The following is a 27,185-nucleotide window of genomic DNA, read 5'->3' on the forward strand; positions in this document are numbered from 1 at the left end:
TTCTGCTTGAGTTGCAGAATGAATTGAGATGGGCTTAATCAATTATTGGCTAATGTGTGTCTGGTGGTTAAACTAACTTAGTGAAAGTTCCATGTAAGAGGGTAACTTATGGTTTCTATGGGATATGTAGTGGGAGAATAACTCTGACCACGTTAATGGCTGCGGCTCCGGGAAGGGGCCCTTTCGCTGAGTGGGTTCCTGGGTGAATAAGGAGAGAGTGCCCAGAATGGTTCAGCTTTGTTTTTGTGCAGTGTGCCTCAATTCCCGTCCCCCGCAGACCAAGGGTGAAAACCGGCCATTCTCAGGGGATCTAGTTAGCCGTCCAGACCCGGGAAGGGGCCCTACTGCCGGGCAGGTTCCTGTTTGAATCAGGCTCTACTGTACTTTTTTGCCTCTCTGGGATATATTCCCAGGAGTGGTATTGCTAGGTCAAATGGGAGCTCAATTTCTAATTTTTTGAGAATCGTTCATACTGTTTTCCAAAATGGCTGAGCCAATTGACATTCCCACCAGCAATGAAGGAGAGTCCCTTTCTCCCCAGGTTCGTGCCCCAACACTGGTTCCTTTTATTCTTCTGGATGTGGATCAGTCTCTTTTGTGTGAGATGATATCTCATTGTTGTTTTGATATGCATCTCCCTGATGATTAGTGATGTTCAGCATTTTCTCATGTGCCTTTTTACTATTCGGATTTCTTTTTTGAGTAAGTTTCTGTTCATTTCATCACCCCATTTTTTGATGCGGTTGGATGTTTTTCTTCTTGTGGAGTTCAACCAGTGCTTTGTATATCCTTGATATCAACCCCTTGTCAGATGTGTATTGGGTGTATATCCTTTCCCATTCTGTAGATTGTCTTTGTATTCTGGTCACTGTATTTTTTGAGGTGCAGAAGCTTCTTAATTTCAGATAGTCCCATTTATTTATTTCTGTTTTCACTTGGTTGGTCAGTGGAACATCATCTTTGAAGATACTGTTTGCCTCAATATCATAGAGGGTTTTGTCGACCTTGTCTTCAATGTACCGTATGGATTTTGGCCTGATTTTGAGATCTTTAATCCACTTTGATCTGACTTTGTGCATGGTGTTAGGTCAAGGTCAAAGCCCTTTTTTTTTTTGCATGTGGTTGTCCAGTTATGCCAGCATCATTTGTTGAAGAGGCTTTCCTTGTTCCACTTCACATTTCTTGCTCCCTTATCAAAGATTAGATGTTGTGTGTGTTTTGGGTTGTGTGTACAGATATTTCACCCTGTTCCATTAGTCTGCAGTCCTGGCTTTGTTCCAGTACCATGCTGTTTTAATTATTACTGCTTTGTAGTAGATTTTGAGGTTGGGGAGGGTGATGCCTCCCCACGTCTTTTTCCCAAGAATTGCTTTAGGTATTCGTGGGGGTTGTGTTCTATATGAATTTCAGGAGGATTTAATCTATTTTTTTTGAAGAATTTCTTGGGTATCCTTATAGGGGTCACACTGAATCTGTATATTGCTTTCGAGTGTGCCCTGACCCGCTGGACTAGTCAACATGGATAACTGGGAGAGGGTGCATGAATGATAAAAAAAAAAAAGAGAGAGAGACAGAAGTATGGGAGCAAGACAAGACTCTGATCAAGCTCCAAATTTATTTCTCCCAAGGTAGTTTTTTTATAATTGATTACATGAGGAAGTAGGGAAAATGGGGAATTAACAAAACATGCAGATTTTCAGTGAATCAAGGTGTGAGCCCTAATGGCGGGCTCATGGCAGTTATCCCTTTGGCATATCTCAGAAGCTTACACAATGTATTTTAACATTTTTACAAGTAGAGATTAATTCCTAAATTTCAGGTCAGGGTGTACTGACCTTTTGGCTCCCGGTAGGAGAGTATTGCCATTTTGACAATGTTAATTTTTCCTATCCATGAGCAGGGGGTATGTTTCCATTTCCTCATGTCCTCTTTTGTTTCATGGAGTAGCGTTTTGTAGTTTTCATTGTGCCTTTACCTCTTCAGTTAGACTGATTCCGAGGTATTTGATTTTCTGGAGCACAATTGTGAACGGGATTTTTTTTCATGTACTTTCCTTTCTCTCATTATTTGCGTTTAGGAAGGCCATGGATTTTGGGGCATTAATTTTATAGTCTGCAGTTGCATTAATTTTTATCTTTAATTGCATTAACTAATCTAGAGAGAATAAATATTTATAAGGCACATGTATATGTTTAATAGAATAAAGTGTCAATATTCAACTATAAATAAAATTTCATTTCTCCTAGGCCTAATATATGTAGTCAATAAGTAAATATAAACATAAGTTCTTTGAATGTTTTTGCTGTATATGTAGTGTAGTCAATAAGTAAATATAAACGTTAGTTCTTTGAACATTTTTACTGTATATTTAATGTAACAAATGACTAACACATTTCCTGATGTAAGCGCCAACAGTTCTGATAGACTTGATGCAATTTCTGTCCATCTCATCTATGACTGTGCCTGTTGGTGTCAGTACCCACAATGTCCCCTTCTTATCTCATTTTACCAAATGAAAGGGGGAATTGTCCTAATGAAAATTCTGTGCACTCGCAACAAAATAGATATACTCAAGCAACCACAGATTTTTATAATCTATGAATTCTCAAAATTCCCCAAATCAACTGTAGATGGTTATAAAGTTATGTAAACCCCATTTTAATTTGGCTTCTCTTCAGATTTGTCTATGTGCACTCAACATTGTAGGATAATAATATTTACAAGGCAATATTTATGAATACTTTTTTTGTTTTTTTGTTTTATTTTGTTTTTTATTTGGGGCCATTGAGGCTTTCTTTACTCAGCACTAACTCACAGCTCTGTGCTTGGGGACCATTCTTGTTGAAGCTCAGGGATAATATGTGGTGGTAGGATTGAACATGCATCAGTCACATGCATACCCTCCGTGTGTTTTTTACCCTCCGTGTTACCTCACTTTTACTTTGATATACCTTATGCTTGATCTGTAAAGTAAAATCTAAGCAACTTTCAGTATATAGTTATTTATCTGTTCTTAATTTGATCACCTAAATATTCCAGAACTACAAGAAATATAGTAGCCTCTGAATTTTGTACATAAAACAAGAAACTTCTCCAGGTCTTAAGCTTTCATAATGGCATTTTTCAAGCAATTTATCTTTATACTGAGCAAAATTTTGTGATGTGATGATAAAGATATATGAGTTACCTTTGTGTGAAGATGTATGATCAGAAAAAATGTGAGAAAATCACCAAAGGATATTTCTAGATTTTCTGCTCTTAGAGGTAATAATTGAATATTGAAATTTCTGCGGCTTTTAAAATTAATTACTACAACTCAATAAAGGCAAAAAAGGAGCTAAATATAGATCTATTCCAGTGATATAGTTACCTTTAATAAGTGGTCGCATAATTATCACAAATCACAAGGTATATTAAAATTTTTCATAATTTTGTCTTGGCTTAATGCTAACAGTAGACGCTTTATAATTCTTTTTAAGTGCAGGCGTATTGCTATTTATTCAGCCATTGATTAAGCTGATTGAGCTTAACTCATTCACGGTCAGGGTCCTCCCGTTGTTCATTGATTTTCTCGAGCAGGCCCAGTAACGTCTCCATAGTGAGACTTGTTACTGTGTTTGGCATATCGAATACGTCACAGGGAGCTTGCCAGGCTCTACCATGCGGACGAGATACTCTCGGTAGCATGCTGGGGTCTCTGAGAGCGGTGGAGGAATCGAACTCGGGTCGGCCATGTTGGCTGCGTGCAAGGCAAACGCCCTACCCGCTGTGCTATCGATCCAGCCCTTGAACTCAGTACTTTAAAAAATTTTTTTAATTGGACACCCGTGAGATAGACCATTACAAAGCTGTTCATAATTGAGTTTTAGTCATACAATGATCCAGCATCCATTGTTCCACCAGTGCACATTTCCCACCACCAATATCCCCAGTTTCCCGACCACTATCCCCCCCACACACACATTCCCCCACACTATTCAACAAGAAGGGGAAAATCAAGTGTAAAATCATGATGAGTAAGTGGCATGCTGTGCAAAACAATAGAAGTCTGTGCTCAGATGAGTGACACAAAACTGTATTCCCATGAAATGGCCATCCTCTGGGTTCCAAGGGAAGGATGTGCAGGACAGAGAGCTTGGAAGAGCTCTTAGGGATGTTTCCCCTCTATCTTATAGTATTTTGATGTAGGTGTAAAGACTGAAGAAATCATGAAAGCCCCTAGGTCCCAAATTTGTGGCAAGAAGTTTAGCCCCATGAGAAGACAAACACCTGGAGGTCTGAGGGAGTGGCCTTTCTCAGAGCTGAGAGACCATGTACTCACAGCTCTGGCCTCTACCACTCAGGAAAGGGCACATATGAGTCACCTTCACCCTGAGGAGCCTTTAGTACAAAGCCCCTGAGCTTGGGTGAAAGTGGTCCCAACTGACCATGCTCCTCAGGGCTCCTATTGGACACCATGCTTTCCCACTTGCAGTCACTAGCACATTTGCTCATAAATGCCCGTGAACAAACATCTTATCTCCCAGTAACTGTTCTTTTACAGACATAAAATTCACCCCCAAAATTGTGGTAAAATGATGCAGTTTTGTGAAGTTGAGCAACTGAACTTTGTATAGGCCTCATCTGTGTGACACCAGGGCTGTGTCACAGAGACACAGATGTGTCATAGATGACAGCGGCTCTCACCCGTATTTCTCTGTACAGGAGTTCAGTCAGCAAATTTCCAGCAGACTATTTCAGAGGCCTGTGGTCATCCTTCTTACAGACAAAGTGTTTATTTACATTTTCTTTGTGAATCCTAAAATAACCACTTGAATTTTAGTCCATCTACTTAATTTATTGTCCTGCACTTGTATGTTCATTGCTGCACTGTTCACAATAGCCAAAATCTGGAAAAAAAACCAAGTGCCCGAGAACAGATGATTGGCTAAAGAGACTTTGGTACATCTATACAGTGGAATACTATGCAGTTGTTAGAAGCCATAAAATTTGCATCCAAGTGGTTCTACGTGGAAAGTATCATGCTAAGTGAAATGAGTCAGAAAGAGAGGGACAGACATAGAAAGACTAAACTAATTAATATGTGGAATATAAAGTAACAGAACGGAAGATGAACACCCAAGTATAGTTGAGATAAGTAAAAGGAGGTCTGCTCCACAGCTTGGAAGCCGTCAGCACATGCTGGATAAAAGGAAGCCCAGATAGAGAAGGGAACACCAAGTAAAGGGTGTTTGGAGGATTCGCTTGGGATGCAAGATGTGTGCTGAAAGTAAACTATAGACTGAACACGATGGCCACTCAATACCTCTATTGCAAACCACATCACCCTTAAAGGAAAGAGGCAGCAAAAGGGAATGCCCTGTCACAGAGGCGGGGTGGGATGTGGGGGTGGGGTAGGAGGGCTACTGGGATCATTGGTGGTAGAGAATGGGTACTGATGGAGGGATGGGTACTCGATCATTGTATAACTGAAACCCAAGAATGAAAGTTTGTAAGTATAAAACTGTACCTCATGGTGTTTCACACACACACACACACACACACACACATATAAAACAAAATTATTGTTCTAAAGTGCAATTTCTTGAGCAGTTCTGGATTTTGGATATAGAAGGTAACATGTTCACACATAGAAATTTACTGTCTCCAATTTTCTCAGAATTTTATTTTCCTTTCTATCAGATACAAAGCAGCAGCAGGTTCTGCTCATAAAGAAGTGGGTCTGAGATTCAAATTGAATTTCATTCTCACCATTTGTGAGAAGGGCTTTGACTTTCTCTTCCCTTGAAATAAAGTTCCAAATCTTGAGTGAGGGACTCACCAACTAGAAAGGCATCAGATTTTTCTTGTCAAGTTTTTACTTCCATTTTTTGGTCACGGAGACGGAAATGTTCAGAACAGATGTGATTTGAACTTGTGTTTTTTCATGTAAACTAAAAATGTTTTTTAGTTTCCCCATCTGACCACCTGGTTTCCTGTGAAAGGCTACTTGGATAGTTTAGGGGGAGATTGTAAAGCATAGGCAAATTTGCAACTGGAAAGCGCATATCATTTGACAAAATCAAAAGCAATTAGAAGATGTTGTTTGGTATGGTGAGTCTGTGTTATTTTCTCCTGTTTATTCAAATTAAAGTATTACATTAAATGAGCTTCAGGGCTAGTTGCCTTAGCACATGGTAAACAGTTAAATTTGCATCTATTGGGGGCCAGAGCAGTAGTACAGAGGGTAGGATGCTTGCTCTGTTCCTGTGGAGCTCAGGTCTAATTCCCCAGCATCATAAATAATCCCCCAAGACCCATCAGGAGTGATCCCTGAGTGCCAGCCAGGAATAAACTTTGAGAACCACTGGGTATGGTCAAAAAGCCAAAGAAAATTTGTATCTTTTATACCTTTAATAATTCTCAGTTCAATCCAGTTCATCTGCTTATGCATTGATAAAAAGACTCCAGTAAGACAAACAAGCACATTTGCATGTGGTATAACTCAGGATAGTTAAAACATCTTGCTTGAACTCAAGGTCTTACTAATATTTTTGAAGTCCATACAAATAACACATTGTGGAATATGAGAAAAATAATTATGTCTTTCTGGGGTATTTAAAGTTATTTTAGAAAAAGCAGTGATTTAAATTAGTATTATTTTTTTCTAGAGTAGTTTCAGAGACTTTTTTCCCAACAGTTTTCTTTCTCCTCACTTGAAAAATATTTCTATTACATTTTAACCATATGAGACCATCAATCTATCATGCTGACCAATGGCCTATATGAACCACTCAGGCACATCATATTTCTTTGTGTCATAAACCATGAAAATAAATGACAAACTGGCATTATAATTGATGAGTTCCCAAGCCTCCCACATCTTTTATGTGATTTCTTTTACCCTTGTTTCCTATGAAGGAATAAACTCAGAGGACAAATGGAAGTAGGTCTCGGTCACGGTCCTCCCGTTTTCATCGTTCTGCTTGAGCGGGCCCAGTAACGTCTCCATTGGAGACTTTGTTGTTACTGTGTTTGGCATATTGAATACATCACGGGTAGCTTGCCAGGCTCTGCCGGGCAGGCGAGATACTCTCGGTAGCTTGCCGGGCTCTCCGAGAGGGGCGGAGGAATCGAGCTTGGGTCGGCTATGTTGGCCGCTTGTAAGGCAAATGCCCTACCGCTGTGCTATCGCTCCAAGAAGTAGGTAATTACCAAAAAATAATCCTGGGTCACTAAAGGAATTTTCCATGGAAGTGTTGAAATATGGACTGTCTGGTGAGGACAAGATTAAAGGGGAACGATATATAGTATTCAAGTAGCACAAGTGGCTTCATAAGCAAAAAGAATGAAATGCTCTATTAAGCCCTTTTTCATTATTGAACATAAAATAGATCTCATACTGATTTAGTGTATTTCTGTTCTTCCTGGTTTTTTTCATGATCTGTGATATTATTTTCAATAGGTTTTGAGACAGGATTCCTTTTGCTCCTTGGATTCACCTCTGTGGATCTCTGCTGTACTTGATGGTTTAAAGATTTGTGACAACTAAAGGCTCGCTAAGTTTTTCCCAGGCTCAAACTCCCATGACAGAGGCTAGAGGGAACTCCTCATTGTCTTCCAGAGAATGTTTTTATTTTTAAATGTGTTCATATATATATTATATATGATATATATATATTTAAAAATAAAAATACAATTCATGACTATTTTTTGCCTCTATAGTTTGGAAATGGCTTTTCATGTCACCAAATTCACATTACAGGTCCATTTATATGATTTTCTATTAGAGTTGAGTTGTATAGGGAAACTTCTGGTCTGCATCTGAGCCACTTAGATTATGGGTTCACAAACTTTCATATCTTTATGGTATGATCTGTATATTGTAGAAAGCGTATAATAGTGAAGATGTTTTCTTTATGGATGGTCGAGTGTATAGAAGACGGCAGGCTCATGTCCTCAGGGTAGCCATCCTGTCTGCAAGGCCACAAGAAGTACTTTCTGTAGGGAAGAACAGGGAAGCATATTTCTAGAAAAGATAGATTGTGAGCTGGTGGGCCTAGGGTGGTCAATCGATTATCCTGTGGAATGGTCCTTTGAGGTAAAGCCAATTGTACCTGCAAATATACACAAAGATTTCAGACTTAAACTTGTTTATTTTAGGATTTTTTGTGAAGGACAAGACTTGGACAATTATTGCTGCCTAGAAGAAGTTTGTGTTGGTAATTTCCGCCACTTCAGGGCACAATGAGAGCCTCATTCTCAGGCCCTTGAATTGAGTTATCTATTGGAATAGCCAGAAATTGCTAGGAGAGTGTCGTGGTAGGAGTGTGTGTGTGTGGGGGGGGGGGGATGGGCCTCAAAAATAAAACATTGCCAAGGTAGGATCAAAGAGATAGTATAACAGATATGGTGGTTGCCTTCCATGTGGGTAACCCAAGTCCAATCCCTGGCACCTCTATGGTCCCCCATACCCTGCTGGGAATGATCACTGAGCATAGAATCAGAAGTAAGACTTGAGCACAACCAGGTGTATCCCCCCTAAACCCCAAAAATTATTTATGGGGGAGTTGTTTTTCCTGAGCACTGTTTGTGAGACTCATTCCTACCTCATTGAAACAAAACCTAGTTATTTCCAAATTGTTGTGATTTTGGCCACTGTGGTGGGTGAGTTACTGAAATCAAGTTTAGCCAAAAATATTTACTTCCTGTTATTTTTATCTTAATGTGACCTGTTTGGTCATCAAGTAGGTAGAACAAGATTCTCAGTCCAACATGGAATATACTTATTTAAAAGGAAAAAAAAACTAGAGTTATAGTACAAAGCTTTGGCACTTGCCTTGTATGAGGCTGTGGCTCAAATGAAAATGGTTCAAATTGTGGTTTTTCATGTAGTCCCCACAGTTCTACAGGGTGTGACTCTAGCCATAGATCCAAGAATAATTAGGAGCACAGAGCCACGTGTGACCACTGAGTGTGGCACAACAAAAATAACCAAACAACAACAAAAATAACATTTAAAAGGAAAAGGATATACATATTAAATACTTGTCTTTTGATAGTAATAAAATAAAAAGATTATGAGAAAATTTTATGTCTAAAATTTGTAGTTATTTCTTTGAATATGATAAACACAGAACTTAAGAATTGGCTCATAGATCAAATAAAGGGTGTTGGGAGGATCCTCCCAGGATGGGAGATGCATGCTGAAAGTAGACTATAGACCGAACATGATTTCCACTCAATACCTCTTTTGCAAACCACAGCACCCAAAAGGAGAGAGAGCACAAAAGGGAATACCCTGCCACAGAAGCTGGGTGGGATGCGGGGATGGGGGTGGGAGGGATACTGGGATCAGTGGTGATAGAAAATGGGCACTGGTGGAGGGATGGGTACTCGATCATTGTATAATTGAAACCCAAGCACAAACATTTGTGAGTCTACAACTTTACCTCATGGTGGTTAACTAATAAAAATTAAAAAAAAAAAAGAATTGGCTCATCGATGGTATTGATGGTATTGTTGCAACAAAGTTCATCAAAACTAATGACCACCAATTCATAGTAATGCAAATTATAATAGATAATACCTATCTGAATATTATAGGATCCTAGTTTTTTTATTCTAATCTCAGAGATATTTGATAAATATACAAAAAACCCTCAATTCAGATAAAATTGATTCCAATGTTTATTTTAACAATTTCCATCCATTATCTTCTCCTTTCTCCCTCTCATACCATATCTGCTCTAAGATTCCACGTGGACCTCCGTTTGGCACACTGGGTCCCATATTGCTAGGGCTGGGAGCTCAAAAGGAGGAAGCCCCCAACCAGTATTCTTCAAGTACTCAGTCAACATGGACCAGCTCCGAGTAATGATTGAACATGCAGATCACTGTCAGTAGGAGCTGGCTTTCCACTGCAAGAAGTCAAGGCTTCCAGCTCACCAAGGTAAGTGATCAGTCATTAGGGCTAGAGGCCAACTGGGTCACGGGGGCAGTCACTGATCTATTAAAGGTCTTTGAACACACTGCCCAGTTCATTGTCTGAGAATTACACGTTTTTCTTGAAGCAGTACTTAATGTCAATCTGTTGCTCTTTGTTCAATGTGGGTCTTTTGTTCAATATGAAGTCTTTTTCTAGACTCACCTGGGCAGCTGAGCCTCAGTGGTCCTTGGAAAGCTCAGGATTCATCCACCAAGAAGGGTGATAGCATTTCACTTTATTTTTTGGTTATAAAAAAGTGTAAATTAGAACAGAGCTTGGATGTCATTATACCGTGACTATTTTTTTTCACAGACCAAATTTATTCTATGTCTTAGGAAATTACAAATTAGAAAACAATGTTAGCTCTAGACATCTCTTTTAGGATATAGAAGATTGTGGTAGATTGTTAATTTTGTATCTATTGATGCCAGAATAATAGGATAGAGGGTAGGGTGTTTGCCTTGTAGTGTGGAGCTAAGGATTGACACATATGGTCCTTCCAGCCCCATCAGGAGTGACCCTGAGTATAGAGCCAGGAGTAAGCTCTGAGCACTGTGAGGTTGAGATTTCAGCTTTTCAAGCCAAAGAAAAAAGTATCTATTATACTTTTAATAATTATCAGGTTTTTTTATTTTTTCCTTTGCAATATCTCATTTTGTCAAAATATGCAGCCCCATGGCTTCCTTGAAACATGTGGATTTCTACTTTATTCTTTCTCTGATCGACATAGTTAGTTGGGGGACAGAAGAAGGGAGACAAGGCTCTTGTGCTTCCATGCCCAGCAAATCACCCCGCAGCTGGGAAATAATCTCAGTACTCTGTCTTCAAACAGTAATCTCAGCAGGATTTAATTGCACACAGACAAAGTGTATCAAGTAAGTGCTACTTATTTTCAGTTTACTGAATGTACAGTTAGTACTAGAGGGTTTAGTACTTACTTACTTTAGTTTGGCAGTTGGTTACTGTAAAATGGAACACCAAACTGAAATTGTAGAAGAACGTACAAGCACCCTCTAGAAGAGCAAATTAGTGCTAACCAGGTGATTAACCACTGCCAGAGTTAAAAACAAACCCACCCAGAGTATCCGGAAAAACATATCCCAGAATATAATCTATACCAGAAATTGAACCCCATAAAGATAAGTAAAAATTGTGCACAGAGAGTGAATGAATATCTACCTGTTGATTTGCAAGTGATTACTTAAAGTTGTCAACCCTTTAATATAGATATATGGCAGCCATATCACCAAATGAAAACAAACATTTAATTGGAGTGGGGAGATGGAAGGAGAAAATACTTTGAAGCCTGTCAAATTCTTGCAAGGAAATTAAATAAGAAATTTCATTTTCTTTCTATGCTCAACTTATATACATTACTTATATGCTGCTACTAACTTTTAGCACAAACTTAATTTAGATATATTCAGTACAGTTCTATGTATTTTTAGAAGTTCTTAAGTAAGGTAAAGATGCGGTAGACAAATAGTGTAGCCTACTAGGCCTTGAAATTGTTGCATTGATTTTCTCTGAATAATCAATATACACAAATGAATATGCAGGAAATCAATACCATCCTTATGAAGTAAAAATAACTAAGCCTTCACAAGGATTTTATTTATTGTAATGTTTTATGGAATGCTGCACTGAGGCAGGGGTAGGGGGAGAGGAGAAGTCTTCTGAGTTGGTATTAAGGCACTTGCCTATGGCTGATCCTGATTTGATCCCTGGTGCCTCTAGGAGTGATCCCCAAGCACAGTCAGGAGTAAAACCTGAGCACACATGGGTGTTGCCTACACTTCTCCTCTTCTACCCCCTCTTCCCACGCCGTCAAGAAAGGATGCATTTTGAAAGCAGTAAAGAATGCTACAGTGTGAGGGAGAACATTCTTCACAATTATATGGGTCCACTGGAGAATGGTAGTCAATATTCAGTTGCTGCTTGGACATTTATTTGTGTTGATCACAAGAGGGGATACCACTGATCTGGGATGTCATTGCAACGTCCATGGAGTAGGGTGGATTTGCAAAGGGCTGGGGAGGGTGAGGAAGGAATGCTGTCAAGAGAGGATATGAACGCTTTTCTTTAACATCTTCAGGGCCTTTATGTTGGCGCTAGTTTAAGGAGACTTGATTATGGATGGTAAAAGAAGTTACAAGATGACGTTGACATTCTTGGAAACTTTGATCACGGTACTGAGAACTCTGTGACCATCAAAGATGCTGCAATAGCAACCTTTAGTATTTTGGTTCGCAAAGAGGGTCAAGCAGGGCGCTAAAGATAATTAAGAGGAGTCGTGCTCTCTGTACATTGATATCTTTTCTGCTGCTTTTCAAGAAGAATTAGACTCTAACTTTTCTTTGGGGTATTCTGAATGATTGCTTATTTTATAGAGAAATGAATAATTCTGATGTAAACATACAGAAGTGAAGTTATGTATAATAATTTGCTAGTCAGTCTCTGGAAGAATAATTATTGGACTTTGACTTTTCAAAATATTTGGGAAAGTATCATTTAAATATTTCTTAAGCTAAAGGAAATTTTCCCCTCCCTAGAGATAAGTTTTCAACATAGTAAGAAATAAATCATTGATGTTGAATTCCTGGCACATATCTCATGGACGGGGTCTGAGGTGGGTGGCAGTGAATGCAGTTAATGTGCTTATAAGCTCAGAGGCTCTCAGCAGAAGTAGAAGTTTCTTCCAACAGGGAGCAATAATGGACAGTGGCGGCTGTGCATATTTGGGAAAAGCGGGGTGATGGTCCAGTTCGGGGGAAGAGGGGGCGTCTGTTGGGAATGACCTAGCGGTCTGAAAGAGCACACTGAAACAGACAGAGCCAGTGTATCTGATGGTATTCCTGTTCCCTCCTGGCTATTTTCTGCTGAGTGTTTCTCTAATGCCTGCTTTCATGTTCCCTCTCTTGTAATCTTCCTTCCCAGGTAAACTGCCATTGCCCACGGGGTCCCTGTTAATGTGAATGTGTAGTAATATGGGGTCGAGGCTGGTTTTGACCTGGTCACTTAATTTTCGTTTGCACTGAGGTTGGGGTTGTGTTGAAGAACTAGGTTTGCTCCAGGGCTCATCTGAGACTTAAAGATCCAAGAACAGCATCATTACAAATATAGTGCTAACCTAGTCAAAGTGAGCAAGAACACACGTTTTTCCTCCAAGCAACTTTTAAGACATAACAGAAAATATCCATATTTTAGCTAGCAAGTCAAGCGAAATAAGCCCATTTTTCACATAATCATAAATTCTTCCAGTAGCTTTTAAGGATATCAAACAGATTTTTATATTCAGAGTCTAAATTATTCTGGTTTTCTAGTGCCAATTATTTTTAGCTATTGTATCCAAGTATTATAATCCTCAAGATAAACATGGAAATGCCAGGCCAGAATGAGCTAGGACATCCTTGATCGTTTTCTAATAAAACATAAATCATGCAATTATAGTTTTGAAACAAAAATTTTCAATCTCACTTTTTAAATAGAAGGAGAAAACAGGAATGGTACTGGGGCCACAGGTAGTGGGGGACAATGTAAGTGTCATCTTTCTCATTCTTGTCTTGCAGATGGAACCCCAGTGAGCTGGTGGGTTGGAAGAACCAATGAAACACACACTTACTGGGGAGGCTCTCTGCCTGATGCCCAAAAATGTACCTGTGAATTAGAGGGGAATTGCATTGATTCTCAATATTACTGCAACTGTGATGCTGGCTGGAATAAATGGTGAATATCATTTTTCTGTGCAAACTGTAATTTTTTTCGTTGCTTAAACCATGTATCTTAGCAGACATCAGACATGACTAAAGTGAGAATAGATTAAAGGATTTCCAAGCAAATTAAAAATAAGCTCTTTTATGTGTATGGTGTATTTAATCTGAAGCCTAAAATATCAAGTTTAACTTTTCTGCTCACCAGTGCATAGTAATCATTGTCTGTTTAATTTTTCTGATAAGAAAATATTGGAATACCAAGTTAATGCTACCCATTCAAAAGCATTATAGTATTAAATTTCTTTCTTTTTTAAAAAAATTTTTATTAGTGAAACACCATGAGGTACAGTTGTAGACTTACAAATTTTTGTGATTGGGTTTCAATTATACAATGATCAAGTACCCATCCCTCCACCAGTGCCCATTTTCCACCACCACAGATCTCAGTATCCCTCCCCACTCCCCATCCCCCTTCCTTCCCCCGTCCCACCCTGCCACTGTGGCAGGGCATTCCCTTTTCTTGTCTCTCTCCTTTTGGGTGCCATGGTTTTCAAAAGAGGCATTGAGTGACAATCATTTTCGGTCTATAGGCTGGAGCGATAGCACAGCGGTAAGGCATTTGCCTTGCACGCAGCCAACATGGCCGACCCGAGTTCGATTCCTCCACCCCTCTCAGAGAGCCCGGCAAGCTACCGAGAGTATCTCGCCCGCTCGGCAGAGCCTGGCAAGCTCCCCATGACGTATTCGATATGCCAGACACAGTAACAACAAAGTCTCCAATGGAGACGTTACTGGGCCCGCTCGAGCAAATCGATGATCAACGGGAGGGCCTTTACTTTACTTACTTTACTAGTCTACTTTCAGCGTGCTTCTCCCATCCTGGGAGGATCCTCCCAACACCCTTTGTTTCGTGCTTCCTTCTCTATCTGAGCTGCCTTTTCCCCTAGAATGTGTGGCTGGCCTCCAAGCCATGGAGCAAACCTCCTGGTACTTATCTTGGCTATTCTTGAGTGTTAGTCCCCTATTTTGTTTCTTTATGTTCCCCAGATGAATGCAATCTTTTTATGTCTGTCTCTCTCTTTCTGACTCATTTTGCCTAGCATGATACTTTCTATGTGGTACCACTTGTATGTAAATTTCATGACTTCATCTTTTCTCACAGCTACATAGTACTACATTGTGTAGATGTACCAAAATTTCTTGCAGTAAATTTTATTTTATTTTATTTTTTATTTTTTTATGTAGCTTGCAGTAAACTTTAGCCCAATTAATAAAATTGCTGCATGCTGACCTTTCTAGCTTAAAGATATGTTTTCAATAGCCACATAGCTAATCTTCCCTTGGCATGTGGATTAGTTTGATCATAGGATGAGAGGATGATAGAGGTCCTCTAGACTCAAGTCCAATTTTACTTATACCATCAAATACCTAGAACAGTGTCCCCCACAGTAGGGGATACTTCACCATGGGACTTACTGAAATCATTCTGTGAATCATATTAGCTTCCCAGATAAGTTGGAGAAAGAGGTAGTTGTTTTGTTTGCTTATAAGATAGATTTTCAATGGGATACTAAGTAATATTTTTTTGAAAAGGCTCAAAAGGTATGGAAAATCTGATCTGGACATAACATGGTAAAATCAAAGAACGTGAACATCAAAGTTAATCGAAAAGAAATGCAAGAAATTGACTACAGAGTAACAGAGATGCACTTAGAAGTCAAGACAATTATAAACAATTGCATTCCAACAGCATAGAGAATAAACTAAGGACAGAAGAACTCTGAAATAGAGAGTTTTTTTAAATTTTAAAATACTAAGCTATTAGTTTCAAAAGTAAAATAAAATGAAGCAGCAAACACAGAAGAAATTTTCTGCCATCAGACTCCACAAAATAAGTTATTTATTTGTTTTTTGTTTTTGTCTTTGGGCTCCATCTAGAAATTCTGAGTTTACTCCAGTTTCTGTACTTAGTGATCACTCCTGTCTGGGATCAGAGAACTCTTTGGGATCCCTAGAGGGAACCAGATCATCAGTTTGCAAGGCAAATAACCCTCCTCCTGTCCTAACTCTCCACCTCTGCCACAGAATAGTTTTCAGAATGATAGAGTAGTCTTATGGGAAGGTTTCAGATACATTTAAACTTTAAAACTATTATAACAATATGAAATATTTCAGTTTAAATTAAACTGTTTAACTTAAATTGTTTAAAAATTATTTTTAACATTTAAAACATTTTATCTATGTATACTAAGAAATTACTCACATGTCCCTGGAAATCTCTTTTTTAAGCAAACAAAGATGCATCTGAGATGAACACCAGTCCTTCACCATCACCTACTTTGAGAAATATTGGTTTCTAGTTACATCAAAGAAAGAAGTTTACAAGATTTGAGGGTGCAATATAAGAGATAAATGTCAGACATGTTGCATAAGATAGAAAGAACATATAACTACATAAGAGAAATTGAAACGCAAGAAGCAAAGAAATCCAATTATTAATGATAATAACTTACAAAAACAAAGTAATGCTTACAGTGAAAATAGTGGTTGTATTTTTTTTTTTTGCTTTTTTGGGTAACACCAGCAATACTCAGGGGTTACTCCTGGATTTGCACTCAGGAATTACTCCTGGCAGTGCTTCGAGGACTACATGTGATGCTGTGGATTGAATGTGCAAGGAGAATGCCCAAAGTGCTCTGGCCCTGAAAATACTGAAATTTAGAATTAATATTTTAGTATATATTATCCCCGGCAAGGACAGCCAGGCTGAAAGAGCCTGGAATGTGGCGCTTTTTAGAATCTCAGGGCTAGGAAGAAGGAAATGTTACTGGTGCCTGCTCGGGGCAATCGACAAACAACAGGATGATCGTGATCGTATATATTATCAAGAATTTCTTCAGGCACATACATCAAAATTTTAAAGGAAATATCTGACAATAGAAATAAAACATGTGCTCTTCAAATCTATGTAGGAAGAAAGAATTAATGAATTATTGAAATTTTTGTTAATTCAAAAGAATATAGAGTACAACTATATCTTCTTTGTTCATGCAGAAATATTAAAAGTACAAAAATCCATTTGATAAGCAAATACAAAATCAAGATAGTAAAGTTTGAAAAGTTTAATGTGGGAAAACTTATTGTCACTATAATATGAAACTTTAAAATTTTACCATAAAGAACTAATGATCCTAACTTTATAATAAAAATGCTTTTAATATAAATGATTCACAATATATATGGAAAATAATAAAACCGCAAAACAAATTTATAACTAACCGTGATATAAACAATTCAGTTAGTAATTAAAAAGCCAGACACTAATTACTAAAGATGTAAAATATTTTGAAGAAAGGGACCCAGAGGGATAGATCAGAGACTAAGGTTTTTATGTTTTTAACATTCATTTCTAGCACCATTGCATTATAATTAGAGAAACTTATCATATTACAAAAACTATCATAATTAAAAAATTTACTTAATGCATGAAGCCAGTTTTGGTTTGATCTCTGGCACTGCATTTGATCCCCCAAGCATATCTAAGAGTGATTCCTGAGCACAGAACTGGAAGTTAGTCCTGATCACTGTCAGGTGTGGCCGGAAACACACACACACACACACACACACACACACACACACACACACAAACACAAACTATCAAGATGAATGAGCCAGAGAGATAATAGGGGGTTAAGAATTTTCTTTTGTATATCATGACCAAACCTGATTTGAAACTAAACCAGAACAGCATATTGTTTCCGGAGTTCCAAGGTTCACTTCTGAGCACAGAATCAAGTTGGAATATCCCTGAGCCCTGAGGGTGTAGCCCACAACCACCACCCTAAATCTAAATAAATAAAGTTAAGATATCAACTGAGAGGGATAATACAGTGAGTAGGGAATTTGCTTTCACGGGGCCTACTGGATTTGATTCCACATACCACATACAGTCTTCTGAACTCCGCTAAGAATCAATCCTGAGTTCAGAGTCAGTAGTAAACCCTGAGTACCTTCAGATGTGTTCTCCAAAACAACTGAAATTAATAAACAAATTAAATTAAATTAGAAAGTTGACTTTTTCAGCCCATAAACTTAACAGAATACACGATTATCTTAGGCATGCATAGTGAATTTTCATAAAGTGACTTTCCACAGATTCCATTAAGTAAATTTTTTAATTATGATAATATGAGCAGTTTCTCTAATTATAATGTAATGGTGCTAGAAATGAATGTTAAAAACATCAAAATAAATGTGTCCATTCAAGCCACAGAACATTGGAAATGAATAAAAATTGCATTATGCATAGGCAATATGCTTGCTCACAAAAAAAGCAAGTTAATAACAGATCATGAATATTGAACTGTATTTCTATGAAGAAACATAAATAAATACTATGAAACTTCCTTCTAAATTAACTGAGAGGAATGAAAGCACCATAATATGCAAGATGTTGAAAAAAATTATAAAAGTTCTGAAAACTTATGTGAGCATCTACACCACATTTTTGCAATAATTCCCTTAAAGGAAAAGTTAATTTTTCATTAAATAATTAATTGATTTAATTTAGTTCCAAGTGAATGTCAAACATATTTTTGTTGTTGTTTAGAATGTTGACAAGTTTTGTGGTTGTTTAGAATGTTGACAAATTGTTCCAAAATGTATATGGACAAGAAACGAAGAATGAATAGCTAAAATACATCCCATAATAGAAGCCAGGTGAGAGAAGAATCCCACCTAATAAATACGAGAATGTGTTACAATGCTGAGTAATGGTCTCTTTATTAGTGAGAAAACAGAACAAAACCCAATGGAGAGCCTATATTTGAGTTTCAAATTATGTACTTCTAGATGGTAATTATGATCTCACCAATTATTTTCTCCCAAGTACTGTGAAACTTGAAAGTTGACCCAATATTTCTCCCAGTAAATTTCCCAATGTAAGTAAGGAGTCAAAAGTTCTGCTATGCCTCAAAAAGCAGTCTACGAAATACAGCAAGCAGTAAGAATTATTCCTGGTGCATGAGGAAAGGAACCAAACACAAAATAGACATAGGTTTAGAAGTTCTCTTACTGAATGTTTAAAATTATTGTGAGAAATTATCTGATATGTAACATTTACAAATTTGGGAGGAAATAGAGAGGTCCTTAAGGGGCCAGAGATTGTCCAGGGGTTAAGTCACTTGCCTTCCAAGTAGCCTGCCCAGGTTTAAGCCCTTGCACCATCTATAGTCCCTAAGAACCACCAGGCCTGATCTCTGATAGTCGAGTCAGAAGTAACCCCAAAGTAACACCAAGTATGACACAATCAGACAAAAAATAGAGGTAAGAGGAAAGCATTTAATTATAAGTTAGGCAAATTTTAATGGGTGTGGGAACTCTGGAAATTAATAAATGCTGCATAAAATGAATATAGTCAACAATGATGTGTGCCCATAAAGAACTGTTAAATTAGAATTTCTCAAAATTCCCTTAGATAAAGGGAATCTGCCTGATTCTTACAGTAAGCAACAACATGAAAAAGACTATTGTTATTGCCTAATAAACACTATCTGCATTACAATTTCTTAAGATTTTTCAGGGCTCTTTATGCATTGTCTATAAAATAGAATGAAAGTGTAGTTTTGTACTGCTTTGAGAAATAGAGCATTTAAAACGTTATTTAAAACCAAAAATATTCAATAAGTTATGTAATGGGCTGGAGTGATAGCACAGTGGGTAGGGTGTTTGCCTTGCACGCAGCCAACATGGTCGACCCGAGTTCGATTCCTCCGCCCTTCTCGGAGAGCCTGGCAAACTACCAAGAGTATCTCGCCCTCACGGCAAAGCTTGACAAGCTACCAGTGACGTATTCGATATGCCAAACACAGTAACAAGAAGTCTCCAAATGGAGACGTTACTGGCCCCACTCGAGCAAATCGATGAACAACAGGAGGACAGTGACAGTGACAGAAGTTATAATATAATTATTTTTCTTCTAGTATACTTCAGTGTTTTTCAGTTCTTTGTGTACTTGGTTGCCTTCTGGCTGTATTCTTCTTCTATGATACTTTTTTTTTTCATTTTGGGTCAAACTCAGCAATGCACAGGGGTTACTCCTGGCTCTGCACTCAGGAATTACTCCTGGCTGTTCTCAGGGGACCATATGGGATTCTGGGGATTAAACCTGGGTCAGCCGCCTGTAAGGCAAAAGCCCTACCCATTGTGCTATCGCTCCAGCCCTCATTTGTAGCATTACTGATATCAAACACTAAAACTAGTTTCAGCTTATTTTAGCAAAGTTAATTTCCAGACAGATCTCCCCATAAACCAAGCTTGCACTCTAGATCGTTGACCACTCTTCCTGACCAAACCAGGTATTATATGCTTGGGATGATTTCTGCCAGTGTGCGGTAAATACAGGGATTAGGCAGATAAAACTGTTACTTCATTTTATCTGAGTTTTAAAAACAGCTAGAATCAAAGCATTTTTTTTAACATTCAAGATATTTCATTCACATATGTATGTGTATGTATTGTCTTACCATGTGCACTGATGGTCTCTTGGCTAAAACTCTAAAACAAATGTTTTAATTTTTTACTTCAAGGAAATATTTTGGAACCTAAGCCGAATTTGACTAAGTATTAGTCATGATTTTCTGCAAAGCTTATTAAGTTGAGCCATTCGAAGTATTTTTTTTTAACCTATGGAATTGCAGTTGAAAACGCTTCAGCTTGCCTAGCTAGGAGTGGTCATTTGGTAATTTTAAAAATCAAAACTTACTAGGCTTGTCACAAAGCATCATAAGGATAAGTGGGACAAGTTATTATTTATTAAAAAATCAGATACACATATGTAATTGAGGTACACAGTATAATAGTCAACAGTTTTGGGACCAAAGAAATAGCATAGTAGGTAAAATGCTCGCTGTGCAGTCAGTCTGGGTTTGATCTTTATTACCCCATATGGCCTCTTGAGTGCTGCCAGGAAAGATTTCTGTGCACAGAGTCAGGAGAAATCCCTGAACACAGCTGGGCATAACCTCCAACTAAAATGCAACAAATAAAAAACTTAGAGTTTATAAGTGTTCTTACTTTCTCTAGAAAGGTGACAAAGCAAGCTTATCACCTACACCTTGTTTTCTTTGTTTGATGGAACCATAGAATTATGCTTCCTAAAACATTATTTTTGTACTGAGGCATCATTGTTGTTATAATATAAACTGTTTCCTGGGGCCACAAATGATGATTTCTATACATGTCCGATATACAGAAGATTCTTATAATTGTCAAGAGAGCATATTGTGACAATAATTAACATGCCACTTTTACACCCACAAACACACACACACACAGTGAGTCTCTTTAATCATTTTAAGAGTCCATCACATCACACCTTTTGCCTTGGTGTTGGACAGTAATTTGTTTTTTAAGTTCATTTCATTAACAAATAAGGAAATGCTGACAACTATAGTAGGAGTTTCTTAAACACCTTTGAAGTTTTGAGAATTCCAAACATAAAGCTTACCACCTGAATGTTATTGTTTATTTGCTTTTTTAATTTATGAAGACTGATTACTGTCACTCGCATAAAAATTCTACATATAACAATTTACACAGTGGCTAACCTAGAGCAGTGAGCTGCTTAGTGGCATTAAAAATGTTACCTCTAGTCTGTCCCTTTACTATAGTTGTGGACCAGTCTGCTTTCTTTACTGTTGTGTTGTCAATAAACATGATCTCTGATCTTCAGATGGCCCCAATAAATATTTTGCTATCTTTGTCAATGTTTAAAAAAAGGTAAAGGCCCTCCCGTTGATCGTCGATTTGCTCGAGCGGGCCCAGTAACGTCTCCATTGGAGACTTTGTTGTTACTGTGTCTGGCATATCGAGTACTCTCGATAGCACCTCTCTCTCTCTCTCTCTCTCTCTCTCTCTCTCTCTCTCTCTCTCTCTCTCTCTCTTTCTCTCTCTCCCCCACCTCTCTCCCGCTCCCTCTCCCACTTCTCTCTCTCTCCCTCTCCCTCTCTCCCTCTCTTTCTCTTCTCTTATTTTGGCCATTATATTTTGGAAAATAGTTACTAAAATGTTATGAGTCCATCACATCACACCTTTTGCCTTGGTGTTGGACAGTAATTTGTTTTTTAAGTTCATTTCATTAACAAATAAGGAAATGCTGACAACTATAGTAGGAGTTTCTTAAACACCTTTGAAGTTTTGAGAATTCCAAACATAAAGCTTACCACCTGAATGTTATTGTTTATTTGCTTTTTTAATTTATGAAGGGAGAGAGAGAGAAGTGGGAGAGGGAGCGGGAGAGAGGTGGGGGAGAGAGAGAAAGAGAGAGAGAGAGAGAGAGAGAGAGAGAGAGAGAGAGAGAGAGAGAGAGAGAGAGAGGTGCCTGCCATAGAGGCAGACGGGAGTGAAGGGAATTTGGGTGCGGAGGAATCGAACTCGGGTCGGCCATGTTGGCCGCTTGTAAGGCGAATGCCCTACCCGCTGTGCTATCTATTTTCTTTTCTCACTGCTGGGTAAAGACAAATTTAGCTTTATAACTTTTGAACTGTGATGAAAGACTATTATGTGGATGTGTGTTGCTCAGAATAATGTTTTGTAGTTGTCTTTGTTTTCTAGGCCCAGTGATACAGTCATACTCTCCCATAAGGAGCATCTGCCTGTCACTCAGATAGTGACAACAAACACAGGCCAACGACACTCTGAAGCAAGCTTTACATTGGGGCCTCTGCTTTGCCAGGGGGACAGTAAGTGACATAAAGGAATTGTCCTGTCTCCTGAAAATACATGTCAGTGCTCTAGGAGGAATTTGGGTGCATGGGTTCTAACTCTATGCAATTAGCACTCATAAATGAAGTTTTACTATCTTACTTGTAAATAAAAACATTACATTTCTACTGGATGAGTGTTTTAAATTATTTTATGTTTTTAATACTTTAATTGAATCACCACGAGATTGAGAATTACAAAGCTGTTCATGATTGGGTTTCAGTCACACAATGTTCCAACACCCATGCTTACACCAGTGCACATTTCCCAGCATCAGTATCCCCAGTTTCCCTCTCATCACTGCCCCCCACTCCCCTTCACTCCCGTCTGCCTCTATGGCAGGCACCTCTCTCTCTCTCTCTCTCTCTCTCTCTCTCTCTCTCTCTCTCTCTCTCTCTCTCTCTCTCTTTCTCTCTCTCCCCCACCTCTCTCCCGCTCCCTCTCCCACTTCTCTCTCTCTCCCTCTCCCTCTCTCCCTCTCTTTCTCTTCTCTTATTTTGGCCATTATATTTTGGAAAATAGTTACTAAAATGTTATGATGTATATTGATCTCTGATCTTCAGATGGCCCCAATTTTCAATTCTTGTTGTCACACTAGGCCCACCTCTAGCTTGAATACCCTTCATCCCCCACACACTTGTGGAGATTTCCAATCATTCACCAGTCCTCCTTGCTCCAGTTTTCCATGGCCTTGAATATTAGTTTCATACTATTTTTTTGTATCCCAGAAATGAATGCAGTGATTCTATATCGTCCCTCTCCTTCTGACTCATTCCACTCCACATGATACTCTCCATTTCCGTCTATTTATAGGAAAATTTCATGACTTTATTTTTCCTGTGTAGCACTAGTTATGTAGATGTACTATAGTTTCTTTTTCTAGTCATATCTTCTTGTACACTCAAGTTGTTTCCAAACTCTTGCTATTGTAAATATTGTAAGTAGTGCTGCAATAAACATAGAAGTGCAGGTGATGTTTCTTCTTGCTTTTATTTTTGTACCCATGTATTATGAGTTTTTAATGTAGTATCTAAAGAAAGTTACTATTTTGAGATTCATGGAACTGGAGCGTGGCAGCATATTTTAACACAATATGTCAAAAAATAAAGAAAATATTTACCCAACAATCTTACTTTACTAGTTATGTGTATGGTCACGCCATTCTTCCTGTTACTCCTTAGACTCTCACAAAAGTCATATAATTCATCAACAAACCTCACTGCTTCAATATCAAAAGTAGATCCATTATCCACCTCCATGCCCACATCTCTGGTCTGGATGTTGCTGGAACCCCATAACTGATCTTGATACTACCTCTGTTTACCTCACTGATACTGCACACAACTGTCAGAGGGAATGAGTCAGAACAACACAGTTTCCATATCACTCTCCTCACTGCTCTTATGGGGTGATCACCAGTATAGACCCAGGCAGCGCTGCCCCAGGGCCTTCCAGGATGTCAGTGGTGGCTGTGGAGCAAAAACCTTTGCTGGGGCCCTGTGTGAATGGGTGTTGTGTCAGGAAATCACAATATTCCAGCACTTTGCTTTTTTCTTTTTTAATTTTTAATAGTGTGACATCATGAGATACAGTTGCAGACTTAGACATTTTTGTGCTTGGGTTTCAATTATACAATGATCAAATACCCATCCCTCCACCAGTGCCCATTTCCCACCAACACGGATCCCAGTATCCATCCCACCCCCCCCCATCTCCCCCATTCCACCCCGCCTCTGTGGAATTCCCTTTTGTTCTCTCTCTCTCTCCTTTTGGGTCCTGTGGTTTGCAAGAGAGGCACTGAGTGACAATCATGTTTGATCTATAGTCCACTTTCCGCATGCTTCTCCCATCCTGGGAGGATGCTCCCAACACCTTTATTTGGTGTTCCCTTCTCTATCTGAGCTGCCTTTTCCCCTAACATGTGTGGTTGGCCTCCAAGTCACGAAGTAAAATTCCTGGTACTAATCTCGGCCATTCTTGGGTGTTAGTCTCCTATTTCGTTACTTTATGTTCCCCAGATGAATGCAGTCTTTCCATGTCTATCCCTTTCTTTCTGAGTCATCTCAATTAACATGATACTTTTCATGTAGTACCACTTCTATGTAAATTTCATGATTTCGTCTTTTCAAACAGCTACATAGTACTCCATTGTGTAAATGTACCAAAGTTTCTTTAACCAGTCATCTGTTCTCGGGCACTCAGGTTTTTTCCAGATTCTGGCTATTGTAAAGAGTGCTGCAATGAACAAACGATTGCAGATGTTACTTCGACTATACTTTTTTGCCTCTCTGGGATATATTCCCAGGAGAGGTATTGCTGGATCAAATGTGAGCTCAATTTCTACTTTTTTGAGAATCCTCCATATTATTTTCCAAAAGAGCTGAACCAGTCGGCATTCCCACCAGCAATGAAGGAGGGTCCCTTTCTCGCCACATCAGTGCCAACACCAGGTGCTTTTGTTCTTTTGATGTGGACCGGCCTCTGTGATATGAGACGGTATCTCATTTGTGTTTTGATCTGCATCTCCCTGATGATTAGTGGTGTACAGCATGTTATCATGTGCCTTTTTGCTATTCAGATTTCTTCTTTGAGAAAGTTTCGGTTCACTTCATCACCCCATTTTTTGATTCGGTTGGATGTTTTTTCTTGTGGAGTTCAACGAGTACTTTGTATATCCTTGATATCAACCCCTTGTCAGATGGGTATGGGGCGAATATACTTTCCCATTCTGTGCACTGTCTTTGTAGTTTGGTCACTGTTTCTTTTGAGGTGCAGAAACTTTTTAGTTTAAGATAGTCCCATTTGTCTATCTATGTTTTCACTTGCTTGGCCAGTGGCGTGTCATCTTTGAAGATACCGTTAGCTTTGATATCGTGGAGGGTTTTGCTACCCTAGTCTTCAATGTACCTAATGGATTCCAGTCTGATGTTGAGGTCTTTAATCCATTTTGATCTTACTTTTTTCACATAGTGTTAGTAGAGATCTGAACCCATTTTTTTGCATGTAGCCTTCCAGTTTTGTTGGAACAATTTGTTAAAGATGCTTTCCTTGCTCTACTTCACATTTCTTATTCCCTTATCAAAGATTAGATGATCATAAATTTGGGGGCAGATATCAGTATATTCAACCCTGTTCCATTGGTCTGCAGCTCTGCCTTTGTTGCTTTGTAGTAAAGTTTGAAGTTGGGGAGGTTGATTCCTCCAATATTCTTTTTCCCAAGAATTGCTTTAGCTATTGTTTCATATGAATTGCTCCGTTTCTTTGAAGTATGTCATGGGTATCCTTATAGGGATCTCATTGAATTTGTACAATGCTTTGGGGAGTATTGCCATTTCGACCATGTTAATTCTCCTGATCCATGAGCCGGGGATATTTTTCCATTTCCTCATGTACTCTTTTATTCCCTGAAGTAGCCTTTTGTAGTTTTCTTTGTACACGTCTTTTACGTCATTAGTCAAGCTAATTCCTAGGTACTTGATTTTCTGGGGCATAATTGTAAATGGGATCGTGTTTTTCATGTCACTTTCTTCTCTCTCACTATTTGCATATAGGAAAGCCATGGACTTTTGGGTATTGATTTTATAGCCTGCAATTTTACTATACAAGTCTATTGTTTCTAGGTGTTTCTTGGTAGAGGTTTTAGGGTTCTCTAAGTATACTATCATATCATCTGTGAATAGTGAGAGCTTGATTTCTTCCTTTCCTACCTGAATGCCCTTAATATCTTTTTCTTGCCTGACCACTATTGCAAGTACTTCCAGTACTATATTGAACAGAAGTGGAGAGAGTGAGCACCCTTGTCTCGTCCCTGATCTTAGATGGAAACCTCTTAGTTTTTCCTCATTGATTATGATGCTTGCCATAAGCTTGTGGTAGATGACTTTAACTATGGCTTCTATCCCAATTTTGGCGAGGGTTTTCATCATATCGGATGCTGGATCTTGTCAAATGCTTTCTCTGTATTGATTGATACAATCATACGGTTTTTGTCTTTTCTTTTGTTGATATGATGGATTATGTTGATTGATTTCTGAATGTTAAACCATCCTTGAATCCCCTGGATGAATCCCACTTAGTCACATGAATGATATTTTTGATGAGTTTTTGAATTCTATTTGCTAGTATTTTCTTGACAATCTTCGCATCTGTGTTCATCAGGGATAACGGCCTTTTCTTTTCTTTTCTTTTCTTTTCTTTTCTTGTGATGTCTTTTTTCTTTTTGGTTTTAGAGAGATATGGGATTCATAGAAACTTTGGGAGAGTTTCTGTTTCTTCAATTTCTTGGAAAAGCTTGAGAAGAACTGGCAATAGGTCCTCTTTAAATGTTTGGAAAAATTCACTAGTGAATCCATCTGGACCTGAGCTTTTGTTTTTTGGAAGAATTTTGATTACAGTTTCAATTTCCTTGATGTTAATAGGACTCTTCTAGTATTCTAGATCTTCTTGATTCAGCCTTGGGAGATTATAAGAATCCAGAAATTTATCCACTTCTTCTAGGTTCTCTTATTTTGTGGCATACTGACTTTCAACATAATCTCTGATGATCTTTTGAATTTCTTTGGTTTCTGTTGTGATATTCCCCTTCTCATTCCTGATTCGGTTTATTGGGGTTCTCTCTCTCCCTCTCTCTCTCCCTCTCTCTCTTTCTTTGTGAGTCTTGCTAATGGTTTATCTATCTTGTTTATTTTCTCATAGAACCAGCTCTTGGTTTCATTGATCTTTTGGATTGTTTTTTGTGTTTC

At 38.5% G+C, this 27,185-nt stretch overlaps 1 pseudogene; it reads left to right on the forward strand.

Annotated features, from left to right (window-relative positions):
• LOC130035596 (contactin-associated protein-like 3) overlaps positions 1-27,185 on the forward strand; it is a 197,505-nt pseudogene that overhangs the window by 131,338 nt on the left and 38,982 nt on the right.

The sequence above is a fragment of the Sorex fumeus genome, unplaced genomic scaffold (genome assembly GCF_029834395.1).
Source record: "Sorex fumeus unplaced genomic scaffold, SorFum_2.1 ptg000063l, whole genome shotgun sequence".
NCBI classification, from domain to species: Eukaryota; Metazoa; Chordata; class Mammalia; order Eulipotyphla; family Soricidae; genus Sorex; species Sorex fumeus.